The 22,490-nt window shown below is 44.0% G+C and overlaps 2 non-coding genes across 2 annotated transcripts; one reads left to right on the top strand and one right to left on the bottom strand.

The window, feature by feature from the left end:
* Nucleotides 1–11,208: 11,208 nt before the first annotated feature.
* Nucleotides 11,209–11,399, bottom strand: LOC119459838 (U2 spliceosomal RNA). The gene has a single exon (XR_005193834.1). It is a non-coding gene; the product is annotated as a U2 spliceosomal RNA (small nuclear RNA).
* A 9,238-nt stretch (nucleotides 11,400–20,637) lies between these two features.
* Nucleotides 20,638–20,822, top strand: LOC119459851 (U2 spliceosomal RNA). Its single transcript, XR_005193838.1, has one exon. It is a non-coding gene; the product is annotated as a U2 spliceosomal RNA (small nuclear RNA).
* The last annotated feature ends 1,668 nt before the right edge of the window (nucleotides 20,823–22,490 follow it).

Here is a 22,490-nt window from a genome sequence, read left to right as displayed (position 1 = left end):
GTCCCGCAAAAACGGGGACGAGAATCTAATGAGCACGATAGGCGTTTTATCTTTTCTGGCAGGCAGACGGTGGATCGCAGCTACGTCACGGGGTTCAAAATCTAGTATTTCTAGCTTCTGCGCAAGATCCGCGATAGCAGTTCGCAAGTTTTCTCCCGGTGAAAGTGGAAGCCGTGTAGCTCCAGGTTCGACAGTCTGTTATACTGCTCACAACCATTAATATCAGCCCGCAACTGAAGAATCTCAGTGGATTGGGTATTCACAGTCTCCGTCAGCGACACCACTTGAGTTTATAGGCATTTCAAGGCCGAGTCAGACTCTTTTGTCTTTATCACAACTGTGTCATAGGCTGACGACAGAAACTGTACAGAATTTTGCAGTTCAACTACAGTCTCTTTCACTGACAGCACTTCATCTATTTTTGGTTTCATCGCCAAGAGCTCGTCGATCTTTTATCGGAGCGGCAGAAGAACAACCATCATGTCCTTAATACCCCTTAGTTCTTCTCTGAGAGCATTTAATTCCTTTGCGAAAGAGCCAGGATCCCCAGCCACTGCAGTTCCTTCAGGATTATGGCCTGTCAAAAGCTGTTATCACTTGCAGGAGTTCTGCATTGCTTGCATTTCCAGGCCTCTCTTTTTGCCACGCCCATTGATGTAAATGTATTTTCAGCCACTCCAGAACAGTTTTTGCCAAGGTGATAGCCTAGCTTGCATTCCAAACACGTCAGGAATCTGCCATCATCTGGCAGCTTCTCCAAACACGATTGACATCTGGTTCGGTCAGGCATGGTCTCACACGCAGAGGGAAAGAAATAAAATTGACAAGGCTGAATATACGCTCGCTAAATACCTATCACATCAGCACAATGTTCAACACAATAAAACAAAGTATACTTATAACATTAGCACAAGGTTCAACATAACTAGGCAGCAGTCGGCAGCGGTCGGCAGCACTGGCAAACAACTATGCTCTCAAAATTAATGACTCACCTGCCAAGACAACGAACGTGGCGATGAGTACTCGGTGACTACTTAGTAATAATAATATTATTATTATTATTATTACTAATATTGTTATTATTATTATTATTATTATTATTATTATTATTATTATTATTATTATTATTATTATTATTATTATTATTATTATTATTAGAGACTGGTCCCTGGTCACAGATAAAACCAATGTTGATGACCAAATAGTTAAGTTTACGGAGCTTGTTTTGAGCGGTATGCGCCAATACATTCCTCAGTACAGTCCTAGGCGCTCTAAATATCCCCATTGGTTCTCATCTGAACTTATAACTGCCCTAAAGCATAAAGATCGCGCGCACCGTAAATCCAGAATTCCTGTGCCTAATGAGTGGAGAGAAGAATTCCGCTTTTTTCGAACTCTCTGCAAACACCTCTATAAGCGGGATCATGACGCATATATTGCGTTCTTGGAGAAGAGCGCCTCCGACCGGCCGGCGGAATTTTGGAAGTGTATCCGCAAGGGCGTCCCATAAACCGCGAAGAGTGTTTTCGCCTGCACGACTCTAGTGGAGTAGAAGTCCAAGCAGTCGCGGATTGTTTTGCTGCCCATGTCTCTTCATTATATAAACCTTCAGGTTTCAACGCGTGTGTCAGTCAGCAGCACACAACGGCTCCTACATCTAGTCCTGTGTTGTTTGATGCAGAGCTTATCATCGAATGCCTCAAGCGCTTGAAGCCTTCCCTATTGCGGTCGTGATGGCATCCCTTCGGCAATCTTAAAAGCGTACGGCGGTATATTTGCCCCAGTATTGACATCTATATTTAATAGCTCTCTGAATACTTCCACCTTCCCTCACATGTGGAAAACTGCTCGTGTTTTTCCTGTATTTAAGTCTGGCTGTAAAACCGATGTCTCAAATTATCGCCCGATTTCTCTTCTCTGTGCCACGTCTAAATTTTTGAGCTTGCTCTTCACAACGTATTGTCTTGTACTGTGAAGAACACAATGATTCTTTATCAGCATGGATTCCTCACCGGCCGCTCCACTATCACAAATCTCGCAAGCTTCATGACACATATCTCCACGCCGGTACTTCAAAGGGGGCAAGTAGACACCATATATTGCGACCCCAGTAAAGCTTTTGATGTGGTAAGCCACTCACTGCTTCTCATCAAGCTTACGCACTTTGGTGTTGACTCGTCAATTGTAAATCTCTCGCGGAGTTATCTTATTGGTAGATCATGTTTTGTTAACGTCAACGGCCAAACGTCTTCGTCTTACATGGTAACCAGCGGCGTTCCTCAAGGATCAGTGTTAGGACCACTCCTTTTTTTCATTTTTATTAATGACGTTCATTCCGCCATTCGGCATTCTTCATTCCTCCTGTATGCCGATGACATAAAGATTTTTAAGGCAATTCACACTGTTGATGACTGTCGCATCCTGCAGTCTGACCTGCTTTCTTTTTCTAAATGGTGCACAGATAATAACCTCACCTTGAATGCTGCTAAGACCAAAGTCATGACTTTCACCCGCAAAACAGCAAGCATTTCTTTTTCTTATTCAGTAGATTCTGTACCATTGTGTAAGGTCCGTGAGATCAATGATCTTGGTGTACTTTTTGATACAACCTTACACTTCTCAGCTCACACTAAACGCGTTGCAATGCGGGGCATGCGCACGCTTGGCTCTGTTTGCAGACTGTCGAGAGAATTCAATTCTCCTACACCGTTCCGCAAGTTGTACACAACAATCTGTCTTCCTCAACTCGAATACGCGTCGGTCGTCTGGAACGGCGATTCTAGATCCAACAGTGACATTATAGATCGGGTCCAGAAAAAGTTTCTAAGCATATATCATCACCGCTTTGCTAACACGGACTCTGGGCCCTGCTCTAGCACTGTTGGATTATTGCCATTGCCCTTACTTCGCAGCCGACGTAATCGCGCTGACCTGCTTTTCCTTTTCAAACTCCTTCACGGTATCCTCATGTGCCCCGAACTCCTCAGTTGTATCACATTTCGTATTCCGCGCAAGATCACCAGAGAACACAGACCTTTCCATGTTGCTGCCTGTCACCACCAACACTCAACCGTCCATAGAATACAGAGTCTTTATAACGCCCACTTTCATGACCTTGATATTTTTCACAACTCTCTGTCTTTGTTCTGCTCTCAGCTTTCCGTTGTTGTGTCTTAGTTTCACATATTGTTCAACTTCCCTTCTCCTTTTTATTATGTATGCATTTTGCGCCTTCGGTTACATGTATGTACACTTTTCTTTTCAAGATTGTTATTTTTTATGCATTGTTTTTTTTTCATTGATACTCCCCTGCTGTATTTCTTTTTCTATGTATACGTGCGCCAGCACCTAGACCTCACGGTTGTTCCTGGGCACGATAAATAAATGATTGATTATTATTATTATTATTATTATTATTATTATTATTATTATTATTATTATTATTATTATTATTGTGATTTTGTGACTTTATTTTTTGAATTTTAAAGCTATAATTTATTGAAGGATAAATAAATTAATCATAGAAAAATGGGATATTAATAAGGCAATCTTTTTGTGTCACATAGAAAATTATAAATGGCTCGGCAAACATTCCCGTGGCTATATCCTAACACCGTGGCTCCAAGTGAGAGTACAACTGAACTGCTTAACGGCAGTCCTAGATTACGAAGAGGGATTTCCAAACATCGTTGTCGATGATTAGAGAACCGCCGACACGATAATAAAAAGTGATCGATAGATTCTGGTTCATTGCAGAGGTAGCATAATGGGGATGCCGCCAGACCACATCTGTGCAAGTAAAAATTTAGTTGTGGAATACGGCAACGCAGTCTTGTAAATGTTACTTCGAAATGCCAGTTAGGACACCACTATCGGTTCCAAGAATAATTTAGATGTATGAAGTCTGTAGATTTTGCTAATGCGAGGCTTTTCTCGTCTTCGGTCAAAGAAAACTGTCTATATCTGTCTGCAGTGGTATACGCAGTTGCCGGCAGCACAGATATCGCCGGAGCTTTTAAATACGCTCTCGCTAAAGAATCAGCTATTTCATTAAGTTGGATGTCTCGGTGGCCTGGTACCCATACTAAATGAACTAACTTTAGAAGCGGTGGAGCTAATGTATAAAACGTGTTTAAAGCTGTCAGATTTGTAGATATGTTAAGCGCGCTGCATACAGAAAGGGAATCTGCGACAACAACTTTTGTAAAATGTAGCGGTAACTTTCGCAGTGCAAGAACTACTGCCAGAATTTCGGCCTGAAAAACTGCTGTGTAATCTGGCAGGCGAAGTGAAAAAGACCAATCGAGGTATGGTGAGTAAATTCCCACGCCTGCCTTCTCTTCACACGAGGAAGCATCAGTCGCTGTTACATTTATTGGGAAATGGGCCAAATAGTCTTGGAAAAGGGCGTTCAAATATCTTGGTGGCAGAAGTTTTGCGTTATTGGGGAAAATGTCCGCAAATTCCATTTTAAGGGACAATGTGGACCGTTCAAACGGAATGATCTCCCTAATGCGAACATTTAAAGGTGCTAATTCTGCCTGCACAAATACAACCTGTGGGGTATGTACCGTGGCCACGTGTTCTCAAAAAATGAATTTGGTTCACTAATGAATATATATTCTATACGTCTAAGAGGAGATTCATACGTCCTTAAGGCGGTGGTCCCACTCCGGCGGCACGAGCCCCCCGTTTTCAGTACTTTTGGTGTAACCGTGGCGGCTCTTTTACTTAGGATATAAATTTGTAGTATATACCATAAAAAGCTTAATTCTTGTAGATTCCAACTATATATAATATAAGGAAATTCATTAATGTGATTTAGAAATAAATGCTCAAGAACAAGCATGAGAAACATGGTTTTTGCAAACTGTGTCTCAGTTGTGACCATATTTAGAAGAAACTACCGCACTTACTGCATTGCGGCTTGTTGTGTAGCTTTAGGACATATTTATCTAGTTCCTAGACGTAGCAAATTAATTTTTAATTTTTACTTTTTGGATAATTTGCTTTTGAAAATTGCCAAATATTGCAATCTTCTGTTGTAAACAGCCCGGCAACTACATGCTCAAGGAAGCTAAATTTTGGGTAAAGTAGAGTTCAAGGAATTTCCATTTAGGACACAAAATTTCATTCATGTAACTTTATTAGTTTTAAAGCGCAGCTTCGCAGCTTTATTACCTTCCCGCAAAAATGGGCAAAAATAAAACCAGAATTCTAAATATTGCTTACTTTCGGCCGCATTATTAGGAAAACGAATAAAGTTACATGAATGAAATTTTGTGTCCTAAATGGAAATTCCTTGAACTCTACTTTATCCAAAATTTAGCTTCCTTGAGCATGTAGTTGCCGGGCTGTTTACAACAGAAGATTGCAATATTTGGCAATTTTCAAAAGCAAATTATCCAAAAAGTAAAAATTAAAAATTAATTTGCTACGTCTAGGAACTAGATAAATATGTCCTAAAGCTACAGAGCAAGCCGCAATGCAGTAAGTGCGGTAGTTTCTTCTAAATATGGTCACAACTGAGACACAGTTTGCAAAAACCACGTATCTCATGCTTGTTCTTGAGCATTTATTTCTAAATCACATTAATCAATTTCCTTATATTATATATAGTTCGAATCTACAAGAATTAAGCTTTTTATGGTTTATACGACAACTTCATATCTTAAGTAGAAGAGCCGCCACGGTTGCTCCAAAAGTACTGAAAACGGGGGGCTCGTGCCGCCGGAGTGGGACCGCCACCTTAAGTAGGTTTGAACTGTAAGCATGCAGAATCTCGTGTGAAGAGAAGGTAAGCGCGCCTCTTGGTATAATACATTATTAGCAACGAATTTAGGCAGACCTAAACATATTCGAAGAGCTTCTCTCTCTAAAAGAACAAGTGGTCTTATTTTATATTTTGCACTTCCGGAAAACAAAACATCCAAATTCTAGAATCGGTCGTACATACATGCGGTAGATCATAATTAATGTGTCACTTCGCATACCAGAACGCCGGTTACTGATTCTACGTAATAAACCTACAGCTCGTGTCCCTTTCGTTGCCATATTTTCTGTGAGAACGCCAGTTAAGTTTTTCATCATATGTGATACCCAGGTACTTAAGCGACTCTACTTGTGTAATGGTTCTCTGATCATGTGCTAATGATAAATGTATCGGCACTGGAAAGCGGAAAGATAAGGACTGCACTTTTGTTTACGTTTAGTGACAGGTGAAGAGTGTGAAGCCACGTCTCTAGAATACATAGGTACGTTTGCAAGGGCAGGTAAAGGGAATTGATGTCTCTTGCTGTCGCGAACAATGCGATGTCGTCTGCATAGACGTAGAGATGAACTTCCCGGCTCAGTGTAATTGAACTCATCAACAGCTTAAATAGTACAGGAGACAGAACAGCCCCCTGGGACACTCTTCTTGTCTGATTAAACTTTCTTGAAGAAAAGCCGTTTCGAAAACAATAAAATTTTCTGTTTCTTAGAAATGCAAAAATCCATGTCGTTATATAGTATCTCGGAAAATTGTAGGACTCTAATATGTCTAGTAGCAGTGGGTACTCGACACTGTCATAAGCTTTCGCCACGTCAAGAGTCACTAAAGCACTCAATTCTTTTCTATTCCGAGCAAGTTGGATATGGAGCTTCAAGTCTACATGTGCACACCAAATGGAGAGACCAGGCCGGAAACCTATTTGACTTGGGCTCAGTAACGAATTTTGAGATATATGATCCATCGTGCGATCATATAGAACTCTTTCAATAAGTTTTACCATATTTGAGGTAAGACAAATAGGTCGAATATTGTCAAGATTATAGCCAGCTCCTTGTTTTTTAAGTAGCGGAATTATTTTGGCTGTCCTCCACTCTTGAGGAATCGAAGCATTTTTTTAGAGAATAATTCACTGTGTTCAGAAGTTCCTCAGGAGACATTGCCAACAAAATTTTTAGCATGGCATTGGAAATGCCACCAGGACCTGGGGCTGAGGCAGGCAAATATCTAACGATATTGGAAAGCTCTGACACTGTGACTTCCACAAAGTCATCCGCGATGGGAGGCCTTAATGGTCCATTCGACAAACGCGAAGTTAATCGTTGTGCTAATCCTTTTCCTATGAATTGTAATGAAGCAGATATCTCGCGTGGTGAAAGGATTATCGACACAGTATTCGCTGGTGTTGGTATGAACTTTCTATACCGAAGGAATCTGATCATAGTAAGCACGCGAAGTCCCGAGCTTCGTCTTCTTCAAGTCCTCTCAAAACGTCTTTTTCATCGCTCTGTCACGATATTTTTCTACATTGAAATGAACAGATAGCTACAATTGACCTAGCCATTTACTCATTTGTTATGCAATAGTTATTGCTACAATAGCCTTCTTTTAATAATCCGTAGATCCTCTATGAAATTACCAACATGTAACTTCTCATGATATCATAGCTTTTGCTTAACGTGTGATTTTTTACCTAAACTAACAAGCATTCGTGGCACGTGACGATGTTTGTGATTGCATTATATTGAGTGGAAAATCGCCTTGGAAATGACCGTCTTTGATGCACTACAAATATCGCTATTGATTCTACATATCCCTAAAATTGTTACCTTCAATCAGTAAAGCATGAAAAGTTTATGTTCTGGTGATTAGTTGCCTCTTTCATTACGTAAGTACAAGTACGTAGTTATTTATCAGTAAATATATTTGCTGTGTACAATCCAGCGAGCATACGCAATAAATATTCCTAAAGTTACTTTCATGTTAAAATTCGCTTAGTGTTTGCGCTCTTGCAACACAGGAAGGCGAAAGACGAGTTGCACACCCGTAAAGCATCACGTTCGTTTTCTGACGTTCGCTCGTAATTACGAAATGAGGCGTATGTACACAATGTTGCACTGTTAGCGTTTCATTTATTTTGGTTTGTCTTGTTTTTTGCCGCATATATTTCTCGCGTACCCTTTAATTACACGCCGTGGTAGCTTAGTGGCTTTGGTAGGTTGGACTGCTAAGCTCGAGGACGCGGATTCGATTCCCGGCCACGGTGGCTTACATTTCGGTGGAGGCGAAATGCATAAAACAGCCGTGCACATAGATATTATAGGTGCATGTTCAAGAACCCCAGGCGGTCGAAATTACCGGAGCCCTCCAATACGGCGTCTCAGCCATATTGTGATTTATGGATGTAAAGCCCCGGAATTTATCATTACTATCATTACCCTTTACCTGTTCTCTCAGTTCTTGATGATATATAGGTAAGTTCGACAAGTTGAGATCGAGATTGGCATTCAACACGTTCTTATCGTCACACACACACGGTTAGAGGGATTTCTGGCCAGAAAATGCGGGTTTGCACCACACGTCATATAGTTGTCGTTAATCGCGACGCGAATGCAAGTATGCCAAGTTACTAATGCCATGACCCATCAGTCATCTTAGTCGCACATTTGTGCTTTTCCACGCTATACTTTGGTATATATACCAAGTGAGTAGTAGTAAGTGGTTCGTGAGGAAAGGGAAAGGTTGACGCTATCTTCTGCAGCCCTTGAGGGAGCACGGCTCAGCGCCAAATACCAAGTGAACGAGACGCGAGAGTTCCGCGGTTTGTATTTAGTTTTGGTACCACGGCCCCGCCGATGGACACATTCCGCTTCCCAAGAGCCAGTTAAGGATTTCGCCTTAATACAGAAACAGCAGAGTGCGGGAGGCAGTATTGTAAAACAAATCATGAAATAGGAAGGAAACGATAAAAGAAAGGAAACGAAATAAAGCATGAAATAAAAGAAAGGAAACGATAGGGTGTAAAAGCGTTAGCATGAGCTAGCCATATCTGCCACGTTCTATCATCGCGATCTCCATCTTATTTTCTTCTGCAGCACGTTCAGGTTGCTCATTCCACGCATAACTAAATGAAGTAAGCGCGCGGAATGCGTTAGTCCAACAGCCGCGTAAGCGCGGACCAAGCGAGCTAGAAGGATATAGACAAAATACCCGTATTCACAGCCGGCAAGCGCGTTCTCAGTGCGGTGGGTCACTGCGGTGTTACCTTGCGGTGACGTGGTACTTAATATATCCCAATGTTGGCTAATAGCAACCGAAATGTCAGGCTCGTAGCAGACGCCCGCCGCCTTGGCGCGGCTTCCGCAGCGGAGAAAGCCCACGGCTCCGGTATAGCAGCGCCGCGGCGCGGGAATTCACAAGATCCTCGCTCCTCCCATGCATTCGCGCGGCACTTTCGACACTCTTCAATATTCTAGGTCACTCTACCCCAATAATCAACGATACTAGATTACCTCTAGTAACGGGGCCCAATAATGGCCCGTTCCTTCCGGCGCACGTCGGCGGCAACCGAGCGAACGAGCACAACAGCGAAATATGAAAGACGCGAGCCGCGAACGGTGGAGTGACGTGGCGCAGGAAACTGGTTTCATGCGGACCCGCCCGACCGCTCGATGCGTACTCGTATCTGGTCTCAGCCGGACCGCTGGTTTCGTACTATCGTCTGCTCGCGCTTGTTTGATTTGCTCGGTCTCGTTCGTGCTTGTTTCGATTGTCACGGTTTGCGCTTGCTTGGTAATGTGATTGTATGAGCGACTTGCGTAGCACTTTCTGGAAGCCAAGCGGCACTAGCGATAACACTGGAACCTACGACGAGTCATGTATAAAAGCCGACGCGCTTGGCCCGCAGATCAGATATACGACGATTACCGATTCTGCTACATGTCCCTCTCAAATTATTTGCCTCAATATATCGCGAAATGAAAACACGTATAGAGCTGCGCTCGAATTTTGCATTAGGGAGTGTCGTAATCGTTGGTTAATTTTTTATCTATCTGATACGTAACTCGATCATATACAGGTGTTTTTTCAATTATAAGACGTAAGCTTAAGATTATTTTTATGGCTGATTAATATGCAGCTTTATGTTAAATTACATTCCCTCCAGCGCGCACATCGAGCGAGATTTTAATATCGTTGCTGATGCTTTCACACGAAAACGACGGTAGGTAAAAAACAATTTTTAATTAAATGCAATTGCTGGTGAAGGTGAAAAAGTTGGCGATGGTCATTTACAATCAAGTAAAATCTAATCCTGCAGGTTTTTTTCAGAGGTATCTTGCGAAAAACCACTGCCACAACCTACGTCATAAGATTTATAGGAAAGAAAAAGCACGCACAAATTACGGAACCGAGAAACTGAGCTATCACATTCCGCATTTTTTAAACCAACACCCTTCTCTAGCTACGCTGATTGAGGAGATCGGTTCATACCGTGCTTTTAAAAGCAAGGTACATTCATATTTATTATCAATACAAACATAAACCTTGTTCACGTTTTATGTTGTCAAAAGTATTTGCTGTTGTTTTTTCTTTCACCTTGTGTCATTTGGAAGTCGTTAAAATCAATTCATTCGATGTCCTATTTTTGGTTTCACTTGTATACCTTCTGGTGCCTTAAATATGAAAATTATTGTTTACGTACAAAAGCGTTACTGTACTGAACTGCTTCTTCTTCTGTCCTATGACCATTTTTTTTCTGCACTGTAATAGCTATTGCCAAACTGTAACACTGTGCATTGTGTCTTTTTGGGGGTGAATTTGGGTTCTCGGGGGGCAGGCGCCCTGTCAGGCTTTTTGCCTTTTCGCCGGTCCCCTAGGCAACTGTATATGTGTGTACATATACATATATGTATTGTTGGTTGCCTGAAATAAACTTCAAATTGTGAAGGGTTACAGCCAGGCCAGCTTGTTCTTTTTACTGTATTTGTGCAGTATCAATAAACATTGGGAGGAAAGTAACTTATATGGTATAAGTAAGAGATTACTTTTGGGGGCTTTTTTTTTTCTGTAACGTGTACAAGTATAGCCTACGCCTCCTGAAAGTGGCTTTCCCGCAGAGCTTCGCCGTCCAGTGGCAGAGCTTTGCAAATATTACGGGGGGCAAATTTGTGGCGAAAATCTCCAGTAATATATAGCGTTGTCACGGACATAGCTGGTGCGCGTGGTGCTGGTGTGTGCGTTTCGCACTAGAACAGGCCTTTAACCATACGCACACGCGTGCGAGCACCGCGTATAACGGGGCGTTGGGAGCAGGTAAGTTCGCTGTAATGGCTGCACCAAAATACGAAGCCGTGCTCCAAATAGAGCTCTGGCTTCTTTGTGAGCTATGTGTTCATATTTAGGTCTGATTTTTGATTAAGATTTTACCCACCCCGTGGGGTGAGTGGGCCGATCCCGGAGGCAGTGCAATACCGGGCCAACCCGTGGCGGAGGTGAAGCAAGCTTCAAGCACTCCGCCCCATTCCAAAAATAAGTTTAATATCTTGGGTCCAAATAGGACCCGTATCAGATATTAAGCTGATAAGAACAGAATTTTTTATTAATGCTTAGTTACAAAACATCATAAAATTGGGTTACAAAACCAAGGCCAAACGGGGTAAAATTGTATACAATAAAAGACAAACAGAAATGGCTAAAAAAAGGGCTGGTTAGTGGTGTTAGTATTAAAAGGTTAAAACTGTAAAGGTGTAAATATATCACTTCTCTATAAACAATAAATACATTAGGCTGAGCCTATGTGGCCTTTGTATATCTGCGTCGAGAAGCGGATCGTGTCGCTCACACAGAGTCTTTTCATGGTCCGCAGGTACTCCTTGCTGCATATCCTGCGGAGGACACGATCGTTCCCCGGGTCCCAGGTGCCAAGGCAGCCAACCACTACGGCATCCACCGTCACTCGCTGGAACCGCCGGAGGAGATGTCGTTGTACTGGGACGTACTTTTCCTCCTTGGCCTTCCGGGCGTCCTGGAACGCCTGCAGCCGGTTCTCGAATGGGCAGCAAACGTCCAGGATGAGAGCTTCCTCCCCACGGGCCAGCACCAGGTCGGGCTTGAGAGAGGTGTTGCCAACGACCTGGTTTTCCGCTATCACGGTGAACCTCACCAGGGCAGCCTTCTTTACTCGGTCGACGATGGCGTTATGGCGCTCCGTCATCACCCGGCTCTGCCTCATGCAGTGGCAGAGGACATGTGGTAGTGTCTCCTCCGCATACCCACTTTGATCTTACACTTTGATCTACACTTTGATCTTAGCCAAAAGGCCGAGAAGCGATAACTGAATCACGGACCGCGGTCTCAACCCACCGTTTAAAACCACAAAAGAAGCCCAAGAGCCCGCATCAGCCTGTACCAGCGAAACACCGCTATTACTGCACAATATCTGAGGCGCTCGCTCTGAGAACTGCTGGGTTTATCTGCATGCAGTACTTTTAGTTTAAAATGTTCCAATATTACCTAATTTATTAATAAATTGGTATAAGAAACGCGAGATTCCACAAAATGCACGTAGAGGTACTCTCGACCTCTCGGTGGCGTCAGACAGAATAACGGTCGATAGTGTCAAGTTTCATACAGAAAGGGCAAAGAGCACGCACTTTTTTTTCTCCCAAATTATAATTTGGTTGACAAAAAGCTAGAGGTGCCCAAGCCAACAAAACCGACTAAAACCATTATCGATCACAACAAGCGACGACGTCACAGTCAACATGGCTTCTCGCATGGCTTCTCCGTTCATGACCTTCCTCTGTGCGCGTCGGCCGTCAACGCGACAAGTTCGTATCGTTAACTTTATATCGGGGATATTTATCTCATCTAGCCGAGCCAGTTCCGAATGGGCGCACTCGTTATCACCAAAGTCTACGATTGAAGGCAAGAAAAAACTCCTTACAAGGCAAGCGAGCGCCCTGAATCCGTGCGACACTTCAGCAGTGTATTCCCATAATCGCCGATTGGAGTGATAGAGCGCTAATAAGGCTTTCCACTGCGGCAAACCTCAAGGCAATTTTTATTTTTTTTGCTCCCTTCAATCACATGAGCGCAAACGTTTGCGTTAAGCAGGTTAAGCTGCGATGAAACGAAGTTGTTTAGAGGCGAGCGTCGACGCCGTACAGCGTTTCACTTGCGTTTCTCTCTGTGTGTGTGTTTGTGTTTGTGCGTGCAGCTCATTCTATGTAGAGGGCCTACATGCAACGCTGTCTCATTCTATGGACCGCACCTAACTCGGAGAAACACATTCTTTTTCAACCATGTCGTTTGCAAGTGAAAATGGAAACGTCGCTACGAGTCCATGCGTGGAATTCTAGGTGAGCGACGGAGCCGAGCAGTCACGCCCATTGCTCGGTAAGTCCCGTTTAAGAATAAGTGAGGAATTCTCGTAGTGCAGCAGCCGCAGAACCGGTACGACCGCAGTTTGCTGACACCGAAAGTGAAAATCAAATTGTAGTAAAGTAGAGAGTCGCATAACTTTCGATTTTAGACCAAATTTGGTTTAGAGCAGACACGACAGCGTAGCAGATGCGGCGTTGTGCAGGTGTTCCCTAGTGCGCCGTCTCTGCCCGCCTGTGCGGCCGTCTGTCGCTCGCTGCGCGCACTCGCTCGTGGCGCTGCGAGCGTAGCGGCGTTTAAGCGGCGTGGCATGTAGGCTCCCCATCGTATAGCGCCCGTCGCGGTCGCGCTGAAGCGACAGAATGCGGGCGGCTCGGGCTGGCTCGTCCGCTGTAAATTGCGCACTGTCGAACTTTCTGCGTGAGATAGAAAGCCCGGTTCTCCTTTGAAAAACCGTTAAAGCCCAGACCACACGTAGCTTGCGGACGCGCGCGAGCTCGCGTCTACGCGCCTTGCGCCTGCCGCGCCTAGCGACGAATGGCGGTTTGCATCCACAAATACGCGCGACGGCGCGCGCTCCATGGCGCGCTCACTGGCCTCAACGCCTGGCCTCACTCGTTGACACCTCGGTAGACGCCACAGGGTGATTCCACGAGAGATCAACACGGGTCCAAAAATTCATATTTTAGATTTCATTCAATATTTTATATTTTGTGGGCAGACACGACAGCGGTAGTACGAAAGTGAACTTGCATTCCTTGAGAAATGAATGCTTTAGGAGAAAAAAAAATATCGAAATTCTTCAGGTGGCGGCACCATTTACATGCACCGGGCATTCTCGCAAATTCACAACAATGTCAAATACAAACTATTACGGCTACAAAAAATGCATTTTCTTGTGTAAAACGTATACGTAAAGAAGAGTCAGCAAGAGTTGTTTGAGGCTTCTGTGCAAAACGGAAGTGTTTTAGAAAAAATTCTTAATTTGCTACACTTTTCGAAAATTGCTATATTTACGAATTTTTATCTACTAAACTAATGAATGTAGCCTTTTAAAATTTGGTGGGCTATGAGACCTTAACCTGTTTAACGATTGTGCTGAATATTGTTGCTGTAGCACAAATTTCCATTTTTACAGTTTGCCTCAAATGCGAGGTATTGACAAAAATGAGCACCATTTAAAAATCAAAATAAAAAAAACCCCATCGTTAATTTTTCTCAAAATTTCGTAAACAGCTGTCCACAGACACTGGAAAAAGAACATTAAAAACATCTTGCATTCTTTTGTTTTTAATGACAATATATGTGGTAGAAATGAGAGCTTCGCCGGGATGCAGCAAGGTGCTAAGAAATAGGGACATCGGGGTAAAAAGAACGTCCATTAGCCCCTGACTTGCCTAAACTTGGCCATGATTGCGACACAAGGGCAGTTTTGGGAAACTAGTATTATGATTGCAAGCACGCAGTCCTCGAATGCCTAACTTTCTGACGTAAATTGTGCTACTGGGTCATCATTCGCGCCCATATTTTGTTAGTGCTTTCAGATGATGCTCTTCTGAAAATCGTCTCTTTTGAACGAGTTGGTAGAGTGTAGTAGAATGGGGAGTGGGTCCGTGGGAGGCGGTGGCAAACAGGTGGTAAAGCGAAATACGTTGAAAGTTGCTGGCGGTGTGGCGGCCGCCGTAAGAGGAAGCTTTAGCTTGGGTGCTCCTATCTAAATACATGTAAAACGAGAATTCGTTTTTCTCTGCAACCACTGCACCACATTTGATGACGTTTGTTGCAGTTAAAAGAAAAGTGAAACTCTAGTGGCTGCTGGTTGCGATTTTTTTATTTAAGTCGTCAACTGTTTAATAAAATTGACAAAATAGCAGAGCTTCACAAAACGAAACTATCAAATTTACAACTCTAACTCTGCAATGAAACATGATATCACAACAAGACGGCAAGTTGGGCCAGTTGGTTGGGATTCATCTTAAGTATCGTAACAGCGCAAACAATACAGTTCCTTTTGTCAAACAATTCCTATTGTCCCTGTATTGTTTGCGCTGTTACGATACTTAAGATGAATGATATCACAATCTTGTAAACTGCACCGAATAGAAAATCTAAAGTGTACAACATTGCTATATTCTACATGGCTTTAAAATAGACTACTATTTTGTGTGTAGAACTTGTGCAAGATCCTTGTAAACTATGTAACAAATTCACGTAAGAAATAAATTTTCATATTAAATTTGTCTGCTTTGAATGCTCTAATAGATGCCGTTCACAGGTATGCGATATCTTTTATATAGGTGCAGAGCTACGAATTTGTAAACTTCGTGCTTCTATTTTTTTTTCAAACTTACCAATTCTTGAAAATTACAGTTAAATAATGCAGGCCAGAAATCGACATTTCGCGTCCGACAGTCACTAGAATTTACCTTTCCTTTCTCTCTCTTGTGCACCAAATTTAAGTAAAATCGGCCCAGTGGTTATCTCAGGAAATCGTTTCTGCGTTTTACATGTATTTGAATGGGCGGCATCGGAGTTGGGCCCGAGCGAAAGCTTCCTCTTAAGTGCAAGCTTTATTAGATTCGCTTCATTAGATCTGCGTGATCTGGCCCTCTGGATCAGTTGGTCTTATTGAAAATGTGGAAAGAGCCGCCATTACTGCAGCGCTTCGTAAACTAAGCACGCTATCATCCTTTCGGATTTGCCAGCGGTGCTCCAACAATTATCCCGTGCGTTGTATGGCAGCAAGTTCGGCCGACAGTCATTGATGTTAGCTAAGGAGCTCAGCAATAGGCATTTCATTCTCAAGTTTCAGTGGATATCGCCACATGTTGGACTTGCAGGCAATGATGCAGCAGATTAAATTAAGAGTGCCAATGAATCACTCCTTATATAAAGACTTCTCAGCACTTTGAATATCACCTCACCATCCAGGAGTGGTTTTAGCACTTTATCACCTCACCATCCAGGAGTGGTTCAAGGAATCCGTCACGCAGAAGCTATACGCTGTTTCATAGAATAAGAACTAGTACCGCGACCCCCCCCCCCCCCCTCTCCCTGTTAACGCGGAACAGTTCATCTGTGCCTGCCAATACTTCAATAAAAACAGAAACGCTCTGCTTGAGGCTTCGCACAGTAGACCATTATCCTTAAGAGTGTGCGGAACAGGTAATGTGTCCCAAAACACATAAGTTTCGGGGAAAGGATGTGTCACGCCTCTTTCCACCTGTTCAACCCCCTTTTTAAAGGCGTTAGAAGAGACCAACCGCTGGCACTATCTGCCAGCTAAATAAGCCCTAACCAACACCATCGCCCCCCCCCCCCCCTCCCATCACCGTATCCTAGGTTATATGTATAATGACGTTTCCGACGGAGCCATGGCGAGTACGAAATTTTTAGAGAATTTTACCTGCCGTAAATTTTGTTACTTGTGTACATGCACAGGGAGTTCACCGTTAAATCTGAAATTATCTGCGCTGCAAGCTACACACACTTGTTAAATAAAACGAGCCATGTAAAGGTTGCTCTGTTGACGTATCTTTACTCACATTAAAGAGAATGAGTATTGTACTAAACGGTATTTTATGCATACGTATTGACCATAAGGGTAAAATTACCCTTGTTGCGCAATCCTGGCCAAGTTTAGGCAAGTCAGGGGCTAATGGACGTTCTTCTTACCCCGATGTCCCTATTTCTTAGCACCTTGCTGTATCCCGGCGAAGCTCTCATTTCTACCACATATATTGTCATTAAAAACAAAATAATGCAAGATGTTTTTTAATGTTCTTTTTCCAGTGTCTGTGGACAGCTGTTTACGAAATTTTGAGAAAAATTAACGATGGGGTTTTTTTATTTTGATTTTTAAATAGTGCTCATTTTTGTCAATACCTCACATTTGAGGCAAACTGTAAAAATGGAAATTTGCGCTACAGCAACAATATTCAGCACAATCGTTAAACAGGTTAAGGTCTCATAGCCCACCAAATTTTAAAAGGCTACATTCATTAGTTTAGTAGATAAAAATTCGTAAATATAGCAATTTTCGAAAAGTGTAGCAAATTAAGAATTTTTTCTAAAACACTTCCGTTTTGTACAGAAGCCTCAAACAACTCTTGCTGACTCTTCTTTACGTATACGTTTTACACAAGAAAATGCATTTTTTGTAGCCGTAATAGCTTGTATTTGACATTGTTGTGAATTTGCGAGAATGCCCGGTGCATGTAAATGGTGCCGCCACCTGAAGAATTTCGATATTTTTTTTCTGCTAAAGTATTCATTTCTGAAAGAATGCGAGTTCACTTTCGTACTACCGAGTGATATGCCCACAAAATATAATATATTGAATGAGATCTAAAATATGAATTTTTGGACCCGTGTTGATCTCTCGTGGAATCACCCCACTTCGTACTTCGTTGTTTACAGTGTTTCAAAATGTTTCAGATATCTACAAACGTAATTGTTATATTTTTAGAGCTGTTACATCAGCACAAAAAGTGAAGAAGAAGCACTGTCTTGCATGGTATAAATCTGCTTAACTGAGAGTTCAATGTACCGCGCCGTCGCTGCTTAGCCAGGCGCGCCGACGCGAGGGCTAGAGCACTGCACGGGCCGATTTTTTCAGCCCGGGCCCGGCTCGGGCCCGTTTTTACGTTGGGCTGCCCGCCCGAGCCCGACCAAAAGTTTTATGGCGAGACCCGGGCCCGGCCGGGCCCGGAAATAATCTACGTTACCCGCCCGGTCCGGCCCGCCGCACCTTTACCTTAGGTCCGAGCCCGGCCCGAGCCCGGATCGAAACCGGCCCGAACCCGGCCCGAGACCGAAAGAAAAATGTTGTCGCAGTTTCACCTGAAAGGCGAAGCATCAATTGCGATAGCAAACTTGTAGAGAGCTATACGGAGTAATGATATTAGCTTTATCAGCTGTATAAACTTGGACATGCAGCAGCATCGGCAACACGCAGAACTGTTGTCGACGCCATCGGCGTTTTGCCCGCGTTCGCTCAAAATGCGTGCGGCGTTGGTGACTGTTGCCGGAGCCTCTGATACAAATAGACACTGCGTGCCGCAGCTAAACGTCGCCTCCCTTCCCTCCCCCTCCCCCACGGCCTCTCGCGCGTCGGAAGAAGGCGCGTTTGCTCTACATACATGGTGATTGTAAAGGAGAACAGAGACGCCTACTTCTGCAGCCCTTAAGCGAGCACGGCGCAGAACGCGCGTTTGTTCTCCGCCGTGCGTTCACTCCCCGTGAAAGACGCGCCCCTCGCGCCCTTTCACTCGCACATACAGCGTTCGGCGGCGCGCGGCGACGATTTCATCTCCATTGACGTCATACGGAACATCACGGCGACGACGACGGCGACGCCGACGGCAGAAATCTGCTTTGGAGTGTCCATATAATTGCTATCGCAATAAAAACTGCCGTACCCGGCCCGGCCCGGGCTTTTGAGTAAGCCCGAGCCCGTGCAGTGCTCTACGCGAGGCAGCCCAGGCGCGCGGTAACTGAGAGGAGCTGGTCATCGAGATCGCGCCGCGTTCCGACCTGTACGAGCCGTGCCGCACATGCGTCGGAGCGCGGACGCGAGCTTGAGCGCGTTTGATAGCGTACGTGTGGTGTGGACTTTAGAAAAACCGTTACAGCCGAGTACTCAGTGTTCGTGCTCACGGGTGCCGATGAAACAGCGAACAAGTGATACACATTTACGTTCACTTCAACTCTTCCGCAAAAGAGAACGACCATGGTACATCCTGTTTAAATCCTTTGTCGTGTGTATTTGTTGATTAACGCTCAAAATATAAAACGTTCGCATATGCCACATTTTTTCGCCTTTTAGTTCTGACAGATAAAAAAAAAAGATCTCGCTGGTGACAGCGCTGGTACGCCTCTGCAGGTGTATTTATGGAAGAGGCAGACGTTACTTACGCGAGAAAGTACTATGTCCACGTAGCTGATTAAGAAGATTCACTAATTAACTATCTTATTTTTAGCTTCAGGGCATATATACTAGAATTCGTATCATACATACGCATAAAATTCGTATCAGCAGCCAAGGTACTCAGAATATGGTTTGAACCCGGGGCCGTTTCTCCGAAAAGTTGGGAAGAGCCCTTGGAAAAAGCTACACAAATACTTGAAGAACCAAGTTACCCCCAACTAAGTCTACTAAATAAGGCAGATGTAGTCAGAACCAAGCTTTGCGCCCCGGCCTTTTACGTGCCAAGAGTCACAAGAATGCCCCGTCTAGTTGCCAATAAGTTAACTCCCTCATAGGTTCATACCTGTGGGACAAACATGTCGGCACCCGTAGCCCTATCAATTACAAGACTATCCACGACACGAGGCGGTCTAGGAGTACCAAACGTGACACAAAGAGCACATTTATTAGCAGCCGACAACAGTAGCCACACTTGGTGACCACAAATGACTATGTGGGAAGGCCCTTTAGTAAGATATTGGCTCAGTACACTGGACCGAAACGTAACAGCAGAAAAGTGGCAAGGTCCACGAGTTGAAGCACCGCTACAATTTTATAAAGATGCAATTAGCACAAATAGAGCCGTTGAGGCGCTATATCTATAGACACTTCAATCACAGAAAGCCGCCAGAAGTGAGTGCAAAAATTGCGCTTAAAGAACTCGGCCCTGACAAAACAAGAAAGCGCGCCAGAACAATGCAGTTAATGGAGTGGAAATTGAGGTGGGGTGTTTTCCCAACAAAGATACACCTAGCACGTCTTGGCGTTACACCAACGGAGCGATGCCCCAACTGCCAAACTCCTGAAACACAAAAAACATGCGTTCAACGAGTGCACCCCGGCCAAAGCGGTTTGGAGATGGGCCACTGCCAACTTACAAGTCGAAACTATAACAACCAGAAAAGAGGAAATCATTTTTCGATAAGTTACGAATGACTATGATTATGTTTAATCTTTGGAAGAGGAGAGGGTTGGCGGAAGGCAAAAGAAAACCACAGAAAGCTGTTTATCCGGTATTAAAAAGCGCGTGAATCTGAATGAGTGAAATGCTGAACAAGGAACTTCCAATAAATGGATTAGACCGCTTCTTGAGGAAGTGGCATACACGATCTGGATAGTAATAAAAGATACGCTGGAATTTCCTATCATTTCTTATTAACTCGCCAGATCTCTCTGTATTTCCGCCAACCTCCCCCTCGTAGGGAAATTGATTGAATCCATGTGAACCCACAATAAGTGCTTTATCATTGCCCACGGGGAAGACAAATTGTGGAAAACAGTTTGTACATAAAGTGTTTGTATAAAGAAATAAAACAAAACTGATGTAGAAAAGCGGGGATGGTGTAATTCCTTCGCCCCTAGCAAAAGTGTAATCTAGTGACAGGTATGTAAATTGGAAACATATGTAAAAACACAGAAAATAGTCTCTGGTATTGTACATTCTTTAAAATGTGAACATTGTAAATAGATTTCATGCAAACGCCAAAAGTGAAATTTGTACAACACCGTAAGTGCAATAAACAGGTCAATAAACTCCTTATGTAGTGTCTGTTCTTATCAGCTTAATATCTGATACGGGTCCTATTTGGACCCAAGATATTAAACTTATTTTCGGAATGGGGCGGAGTGCTCGAAGCTTGCTTCACCTTCGCCACAGGTTGGCCCAGTATTGAACTTGCCTCTGGGATCGGCCCACTCACCCTCTACGGGGGTGAGAAAACCATAATCAAAAAACATATTTTGGCCCCTCACATAATTGAATTGCGGCATCTGAATGCGTCGGCGTCGATGTAGACTGTAATTCCCGCTAAATTTAAGTGTTAAAAGATGCGTCGCCTGTTACAGCTTGTTTCGTGAATAAAGTATAACTGGCTACGTGTAGTTGGTTACTAAAAGAAGTGATTGAATTACAGCGAGCGTACCGAGTAAACAAAGTTATCAGTTACAACACTACGAAAATATAATTGATTAGAAGTAATCAATTACGTGTAATTCGTTACGTTCAAGTCTGGCGCAGGCAGATTGATAGAAGGGGAATGGGCACGAAGTTTGAGGGTATTTGCTGGGACGTTTGGCGTCCGCACGGCTTCACTGCACAAACGCAGCTTGTGAAACGAAAGCCTCTAGCTCATTCATTCGTTCCTTCTATAGGCACATTTTAGGCCATCATGAAGTACGGAAAACGGAAGAGCACGGCCACTATAACAGCGAAGCTGTTAAGGGCTCAGTCTACGATGGTCGTGTCCGCGTGTAGAAAAAAAATGGTAGTGGCTTAACTCAGTTATGCCTGGGTGTGCGTAGCGAGAGGTGCCGTTAATATTATTGCTTAGCTTGGTTCTCCCTACGGTTACGTCTTTATCGTTTAGCTTCGTACGTCTGAGTGTTTAGGTTTGGTTGTTACCTCTCGTTAAGTTATGATCACATTAAAGACGACATTTTTAGTGTATAACACATTTATTTTGAAAGTCTTCATCTTGTTGTTTCTCAATTGCCACAAAGACGGCCCGATGGTCGGTGAGGCGGGAGGATAAGGGGTTGTCGTCCAGTGACTTGAACACGTTTCGGGTGCCATCCACATCTGAATCCACTCGCCTGGCCGCTTCCTACTTACGACGCTTTTCGAGGCGTGCGGCTCGTTCTTCCTCCGTCTCCTCGGCTCGCTGCCTCCTCCTGGTTTCGTTCCGACGACGAAGCCTGGCTTCTTTCAATCTCTCCGACTCACTTTTTAATATCTGCCGACGAATCCCACCGAGCCGCCCCTTCTAATTATAAGATGCAACGCCGCCTCCTCCTCTGTTTTTTTTTTTATTTCGAAAGTTCGCCCAATGGCATAAACCATTAAATATAAAAATGTAGGCCGGTTTCGGCGATGAACAGCAATAGTGCTCGGTGGTTGCTTCCATAGAGCCATGATTCATAGTCCGGTGGTCGCGTAGGATGAAGGCCCACTGTTTGCAGGTAGCGCCGTCGTACCTGGTTTAGGCCAGGGCATGTCCACAACAGGGGTTTGATTGTTGCCGCGGATGCTCGAGCTGGGCAATATGGGCAGGTATCCGCAAATGATCCACGGAGGTGTTGTGGCCAGGAATAGGTGACCGATGGGGTAAGTGCCACGCCCACACGGAGCCTCCCCAACACCACCTCCTCCTGGCGTGTAAGGCCGCCTGGGAGGTTTGAACCACACGGTGGAATGAAATCTCGTTAAGTGCGGCGGAGAATCTCCTTGCGGTGGAGGAAATCGCCCTGGGGGTCACTTGGGAAAGGTGCTTCCACAGCTAGTGGCAGCTCACTGTGGTTGGCGGTGTCAGCTTGCATGTGAGCAGAAATAGTGTACCGTGGGATCCACTGTATCCGAATCTGACCGGGCAT

The sequence above is a fragment of the Dermacentor silvarum genome, chromosome 7 (assembly GCF_013339745.2).
Source record: "Dermacentor silvarum isolate Dsil-2018 chromosome 7, BIME_Dsil_1.4, whole genome shotgun sequence".
NCBI classification, from domain to species: domain Eukaryota; kingdom Metazoa; phylum Arthropoda; class Arachnida; order Ixodida; family Ixodidae; genus Dermacentor; species Dermacentor silvarum.
This window is presented reverse-complemented; position numbering and strand designations above follow the sequence as displayed.